This window comes from Lactuca sativa, chromosome 5, assembly GCF_002870075.4.
Source record: "Lactuca sativa cultivar Salinas chromosome 5, Lsat_Salinas_v11, whole genome shotgun sequence".
Classification (NCBI taxonomy): domain Eukaryota; kingdom Viridiplantae; phylum Streptophyta; class Magnoliopsida; order Asterales; family Asteraceae; genus Lactuca; species Lactuca sativa.
The window spans coordinates 350,673,598-350,681,362 of record NC_056627.2 but is presented as its reverse complement, the minus strand read 5'-3'; the positions used below and the strand labels follow the sequence as shown (position 1 = coordinate 350,681,362).

The 7,765-nt window shown below is 32.9% G+C and overlaps 1 pseudogene; it reads left to right on the top strand.

Moving 5' to 3' along the window:
• The first annotated feature begins 2,737 nt into the window (after positions 1-2,737).
• On the top strand, positions 2,738-3,429 carry LOC111878723 (uncharacterized; annotated as a pseudogene).
• The last annotated feature ends 4,336 nt before the right edge of the window (positions 3,430-7,765 follow it).

Here is a 7,765-nt window from a genome sequence, read left to right as displayed (position 1 = left end):
TCTTCTCTCGCTTCCAAAGTCATATAATCAGTTCATAGAGAACTCTTATATGAGGAATCTGGAAGTGACCCTAATTGATCTGACCGAGATCTTGATAGTTGTTGGAGCAAGAGTTGCTTAAAAGGTATAATTCCAAGAGTTCCATGGACGTTAACAATGGTAACATTGGTGATCCAGAAAAGATTTCTCTCCCAAATTCAAAGGGGCCATCCAAGATCAAACCATTTGATCGTATGTTAAAGAGAATGTTCAATTTTGGGATCATTCCATGTGATAAACCCAAAGAGTCAATTTGTTTTTACTGCCAATTAAAGGGACATCGGTTGCGAAGCTGCCCAAAATACCTAGAAGATCTTAAAGATTTGAAAGTCAATTCGTGTCACTTTACTTCAGGTGTATCCATTATCTAGCTCCATAAGTTTCTATTTTTAGAATCTTCATACATGATGTGATGATCATGAGAAATAGACTTTCGTCATATAGTTCGATGATCAGAATTTGGGGCTACTAATAAGGAGTTAGGATAGTTTTAATAGATTGTTATTACTCTTCAGAGATGTCTAGAAATATAGTTTTTCATTTTTATGCATTATAAGGACTTATTCCAATTTTCCTTTTAGCAATAAAATGAAATTTTGGTTTATGCAGTTGCCTTATCTTATATTTCCTTGCAATGTCATTAATGAAAAGTGTTGGTTATGTTTCTAATAATAGCAATATTAATAGTAGATATTGATTCTTCTAGAACGTGCACATGGTACTATCATAATTGACCAAGTGAAGAGAAACCTCATCACTAAGTCACAATTGGACAGAAACTTGGAGTCATATAATTCGAATTGCATGATGCATGAAAATCTTGGTCATTGGAAAATTATGACTAAATCATTTTTCACATGTTAATATGAAATAAGTGAAGGATTGATGGATCTAATACATGTTGATATGGACCCTTTATATTCACCATAAGGGATGGCAACTCTATTCGTCATGATTTACATATGATTTAGTAAATATGATTATGTTTATAAGATTAAGCATAATTATGATACTTTTGAAAAGGTTCAAAGAGTACCAGAATGAATAGAAACAACTATTAGGTGGAAAGAGAAAAGATTATCCAATCTGAAAAGAAAGGAGAGTACTTTAGTATCATGCTTTATAATCATCTTGGTAATTCTGAAATTGTATCACAATTAATCCTCAAAAAACATCTTAGTGTAATTGTATGACTAGGAAAAGGAATCGAACATTATTGGAAATTGTTCGATCATAGATGAGTCATACGTTGTTCCAATAAAGATTTAGATCCATGCTCTATTAACTGCAATTCGTATCTTGGAACTCATTTTAAACTGAGAAGGATGAAGAAACTTCATAATATGCGGAGTAAAGAATGCTTTCCTTACTCTAGCACGTTTAGAATTGGAGTTTTGATGTTTTTCGTTAATCAAGAAACAAAAGATAAACTGAGATTAATTCTATGAAGTGTTTTCTTGTCGGGAATCCACACGAACTTTTGAATATTTGTTTTAGCTCGTCAAGGAATGTTCCTTGAAAGAAAGCTCATATGTCAAGAAGTCATTCGGAGTTGTATTGATCTTGAGAACATACACGAGTCAACCGACAGTGATCCTTTTCGTTATCACTAGCATGCGACCTGAGGTTTATAACTTGTTGTGTTTAATTGATATACTTTAATTTATGTGCACTTCCAGTTGAGTTGGCAATCCTATTTAGTTCTATGATCATCACTTAAAAACAAAAGGCAAAGCATGTTAGTTAGTAAAAGTATACTAGTCAATATGGGTGAGCTACTAACAACATGGAATCACTAGTAGGCCATTGAGCTGCCAGAAGGCAAGAAATTAAAATAGCAAAGTTCAGTTCATGAAGCCATGAAGGAAACTAAATCTGAATTTGGTTTGTCCTAAACCTTATCTTATAATTGTAGGTTGAAAACGATAGATTCACATGGATGGAAACGTATGCACCATAAAATCTAAGTGGAAAAGATTTCGCTCTAATTCATCAAAATGATTATGAGGAAATACTTTCGCTAATAGATTTTGAAGATCTGGGCTATATGGATGTTGGCTGTGTAAATTGCATTCTCAAATTCACAATATGATTATGACATCCCTCTTCATATTTCGAATTGTGAGGAATGACAAGGAATTGTTTGAACTTTCGAGGGATATATCTATCTGTCTTGAATGGGTTTAAACACACATACACACACATTATCTAATTAAGGCGTGTAATCTTAAGAAGTCTAGTTGGAGACTTATCGAAGCATCACGTAACATATATCTACACTTCCTTAAGAAAGTCAAAGGGTACTAATTTCTAGAAGTCCAATAAATTTTTTGGTACATGTCAAAGCTATTAGGAGCATAATTGTTATGTTGGTATTGCATGCTGACAATATTTTTTGTAGGGAACTATATCTCTATTTTTGCAAGCTGAAAAGTTCAGAAAATGTTTTGCTACAGTGGACTTAAGGAAGTGTATAGTGGGTATAGAACCGGACCGATATACGGTAACCGGTTCCGGTTCTGTTCCAGGTATTAAACTGAGTATAGTGGGTATGGAACCGGAAATTGATAATTGGAACCAAATCTATATATTAGACCCGGAAATAATCGGAAACCCGTAAATGGAATCGGAGCCCAAAAATTTTAAAGAAAAGAAAAAAAATATATAATCATGCCCCCAGCTTCCGTGTGCCATGGAAATGGAGATGGAAAAGGGTATGAAGAGATGGTTGGTCAGCATATCACAGTGGAATCACATACCCAATGAATTCTCCATCGCCATGTATATAGTTTACCTCAAGAACAACACTCATCTATCACCAGGTAAGGCTAATATTACTGTTATTACTGAATTCAACTTCCCAAATTGAAATCCTTAGTGATTGAATCTTGTTGTTGGGGTGAAATTAATTAGGTTTCTAAAAACCGATGACCAAAAGAGGGCACTTGTGAGCCGACTGTTGTAGTATGTTGTACATGAGGTTTTACAGATTCCCTTTGATGAGATTATCATAAGTCGAACTCCTGAAGGCAAGCCTTATCTGGTATTTGCTTGAATTGGACTGAAATTTCACATTCATCTTATAGCTTTTGTTCCCTCTGACTTTGATTACTACGTATGATCATGTGCTTGCTTATCTCTTCTAGGAAAGCCATAAGAACAATATGAAATTTCCAAATTTCAACGTTAATGTATCCCTTCATGGGGACTATGTGGCGATAGCTTATGAACCGATTTGTCTTGTGGTTTTAGACATTGTATCTTGCTTCAATCCTGGAAAAGAAACAGTTTCAGAGTTCATTCGCAAATTCTCATCATACTTTTCAAGTTTAGAATGGGAAAAAAAATATCAATGTTGGTTCTGATGATGAGTGTTGGAGATTAATTTGAAGTTCAATTGGGAATGAATGGAAGAAAAATAAAGACGAGATGAATGTGCTCGAGAACAGAGAGGAGAATAAAAAGTTGTTTTGAGTCACTCTTGTAGTCTTGTCGTCGATCATGGGAAGGGCAAAAAAAAAACGAGATTGATGAATGTATTTGATGTTGATCACAGGAGGTGATGAGATTTTTTTAGCAGCCTTTTTCGACGTATGTGATAACCCTTAGTCCCGGGTTCCTTGGCCCACTAAACCTATTCCGGTCCATTAAACCCGGTTCCAGTTTTTTTAAATATTCGGTTCCAAAACCCAGAATACCCGGACTCGTTAGACTCGTATCCGGAATACCCGGAATCCGGATAAGACTAATTTTGGAACCGAATATCCGAACCGTTTAAGAATTTTTCGGTTATACGGGTTTCGATTCTGGTTTGGATCCATTTTCCAGTTTTATAACTATCACTAAGTGGTAGCCTTGTGTTTTGTGAAGTGCTTTTCCATATTATAAGTTTCAATTGGTTTGTACGTTTCATATTTATTAAAGGACTTTTTGGCTTCCACATTGAAATAGTTTCTTTCATATTTGTTGAAGTATTATTTGGTTTCCACATTGAATTAAACTTTCTATCTCTCTCCTCTATATAAACCCACAGCTCCAAAGTCCTAAGCATCAATTTCTGTTGACCGATTTCTAGTCCAACAAAGAGCATACCCTCACCCTAAATCAATTCAACTCACTCTTCACGAACAACTATTAATGCATGATCACACGTGGCAACCCATAGCCACGTAGTTTTATTATTATCACGATTTTAGAACTTTTTAGTTTGAATTTTTGAAAACTCCACGTGCTTCACCTTCAAACAAGGAACCGCGTTTATTCCATTGTAGAATCCAAAATTTTTACCACATCTTACATTGTAGACATCACAAATCAAGATAAAGTTGGCACCGTTTGGGACATACATTCTAAGGAAAAGATTCTATAATGATGAACACAAGACACAACCTTACTTTATCTCTTTGAAACAAACGGAATCCAAAGAGCACCAACTACATAGAAGACATCGAAGCTTCTTTGATGTCTTTGCTTATATTATTCCTAACATATCATCGGTGGGAAAACCCAAAAATGGGTAATTCCATCTCACTCGTATGTTGTCCCTACGAATTGGTAAGAGACAGGGGTGATGTTTTAGTGATCAAAGAAGATGGCGAGTCATTAAGATTCAAAGACGGGATATTTGTGAAAGATATTCTTTTTGCTTATCCATATCACAAGATAATCCGGTGTTGTTCTGAAAGAACAGTCATACCTAAAGAAAACCAACTGAGTTGCAACTGGCTTTACTTCTTGTTGCCAGTTGGGTTGGCACTCAGTGAAGCTGCATACCGGAGTCTCATCCGATCTGCAGCTTCACAAAATCTGAATGCCAACATAACAACCATGATTAAGATAGAGGAGAACAATCAACAGCGGAAGGAAAATGATCATAAGGGGAAAGGTCCAGCGTACAAAGATTGTAGCTCTACGTACAAGTGGAAACCAATTCTAAGGACGATCCCAGAGATAGCCTCACCTTCTATCTAATGCGATATTTGTGGACAAAAAAAAGTGACACATGTATGTAAATTTTCATTCGGCTTACATTATACATTGTAGCATAAAATATGCCTACAATCTTTCCAGATTTACGGCTGTTTTTGATCGATTGATCGGTAGTTGTATTTCTGCATGTAATAAATGGTTAAACTCAAACTCTAATAATCTGAATGTTTTTGGGCAAATTTACCAAACCGTAAATCGCGTATCTTTGACATGATTTTTTATACATATCAATTGCATCCATTGTTTCTAATTTTCATATAATTTACTTATGGATTCGTATGGATACACTATCAATATCTTACTTCTAAAATAGAAGTGCTAGAACTAAATTAGGAACCTTCTGTATAAATATTAAAATATAAGCAATAGAGATGCGAGGAAATTGTAACTAATCCAAGACCGAATCCGGCAACTTTGGGCTGGACTTTCGGCCCAAAACTACAACTGATTGAATCGTAACATCACCATGAAGCTATTATTTATTTATTTGTTTTTATTTTTATTATTTTTTTATTTTTTGGAACGACCACCATGAAGCTAAATTGTGCAATAGATTTCTAAAGTGAGCCGTAAATTAAGCTTCACAAATTATTTTTTAGCTTTTCTGGTCAAATAGTATAATCAACCTCTTATATTCAAAAGATATTGACTAAACTGCCATCAGGAACAATGTTGTTAAAAAAAGGATCAATTTTTTGTGTTATTTAAAAATGCCTACTTTGTCCGAAATTGGTCATTTTATACTAATGTTATGTCATAATAAACTAATTATTATGAGGGAAAAGTACAATCCAAATTACGGATTGGAAAAAAAAACTTATTTCGGAATTCCAATAACAAGTCGTGAAATCTAAAAAATAATTCTGGAATTTCACGGAAATGTTTTGTTTATTGCCCAAACAAATATTAAAGAAACATAGTTAATCGAAAGGTAGATACGATAAAATGACTTAAAATGTAGCATCCAATTGAAAAAGATAATATAGATACTTCAAAAGTCAAAATAGCCATTTTAGACATGAGTAAGAGAAATTTTTGAATTCCTTTGGTGCAAATGAGGAAAAAAATACACATTATTTGATTAGTCCATTATAACCCATTACAAACAAAGTAATCATTTTCACAAAACACACAAAAAAATGGTCATAAAACACCACAATTACCAAGTTTATTACATAATCCTTTTTCCAGAATATGGTAAGTACATTTGAACTTGTTTATTCTCACGCTCACATTCTCTTATACATAATTCACATAACACTTTTCAAGAATGCATGCCACTTATGTAAATTTAAGCTCAAGAATGCATGAAACTTATCATATTATTCTCGTAACAATTATATATCATAATTACCATGTTTATAACATAATCATTCTTGCACAGATAGTATGGTCAATTTCTATATACCCCAAGCCACAGTATACTTAAATGTCCGTATTCTAAAAGAATTGTATACTTAACAATGGTTAAGACTTTAAACGTTCAAGAATCCATAATACAATAAAGTTCAAGAATATATGACACTTTAGCCTCAATTTATCGATTATGGTACAAATTTTAATTATCCTAAATATGTTTTTTAAATTTGACATGAAAGACCTTAATTTTGTCAAATTTTATTGGTTTTATCCCTGAAAATCTACTATTACAAATAACAATGAAAAAAAAAACTTGGCAAATTTTCGGCATTAATGATCAAAATATCGTCATAAAGACGAGACGAAACTGACAAAACATACCAAACTTAAGAGCTTTTATGTAAAAAAAAACCATTTTATTGTATGTTGCGAATTATCTAGGGCTTCCGAATATAAATGTTAACCAAAATCTATTTTATCCCTTATTAACGATTTCAATATTTGAATATACTAAAATTTTGTACCTTTTTTACAATTATGTCATTAAATATCACAACTTTTGATCTTGTTAATCTAATGGTGCATGATTATTGTTACAGTCACACAATTAATTACATTCTAATAAAAGAAATTAAATATTCTTCTATTTTTGTTCCTACAAATCTTCCTACCCAATTAAATGATGACATATGTCATTTTAGTATACTTAAATATCATTAATAAAACATTAAATGTGACATATGTCATCATTTAATTGGGTAGGAAGATTTGTAGGAACAAAAAATAGGAGAGTATTTAATTTCTCTTCTAATAAATATTGAGCGAGTTGATAATATTGGTTGTGTATGCTGATGAGTGAAACTAATATTTTTAAAATATTGAGTTTTGAGTGATTATTGATAATAGGGTCTTCCCTAATGAGGATGTTCGGTCCGCTTACGTGCACCACGACTAATCTCGGTACGAACATGAGTCTATGCATCATGCATTGGAGTCATTGCAAACGAACTCCATGACCACATAACAAAATGCAACAATCATATTAGAACTCGAGTAGATGAGTATCATACACATCCCAAAAAATGTTTCACTGGTAAGCTGTTATTCAAATGGTTAACGAGACTTTTTGACTTGTAAATTATGATTGGAAAACTAATAAAAGAATAATAATCCTGAAGGTTATGACTCATAAGAATTCTCATAACTTGTCATATTAAAAATGTCATTCTTGATTTTTTACAAAAAAAAAGTTAAAAAGTAAGGATCGTATCTCGAATCCAAATTTTGGGTTTTATCAACAAACAAGAAAAAAACATAGACCAAAATATCATTAATACAAACATAAGGACCATTCTATAAATTATTTTAACAGCAGGAC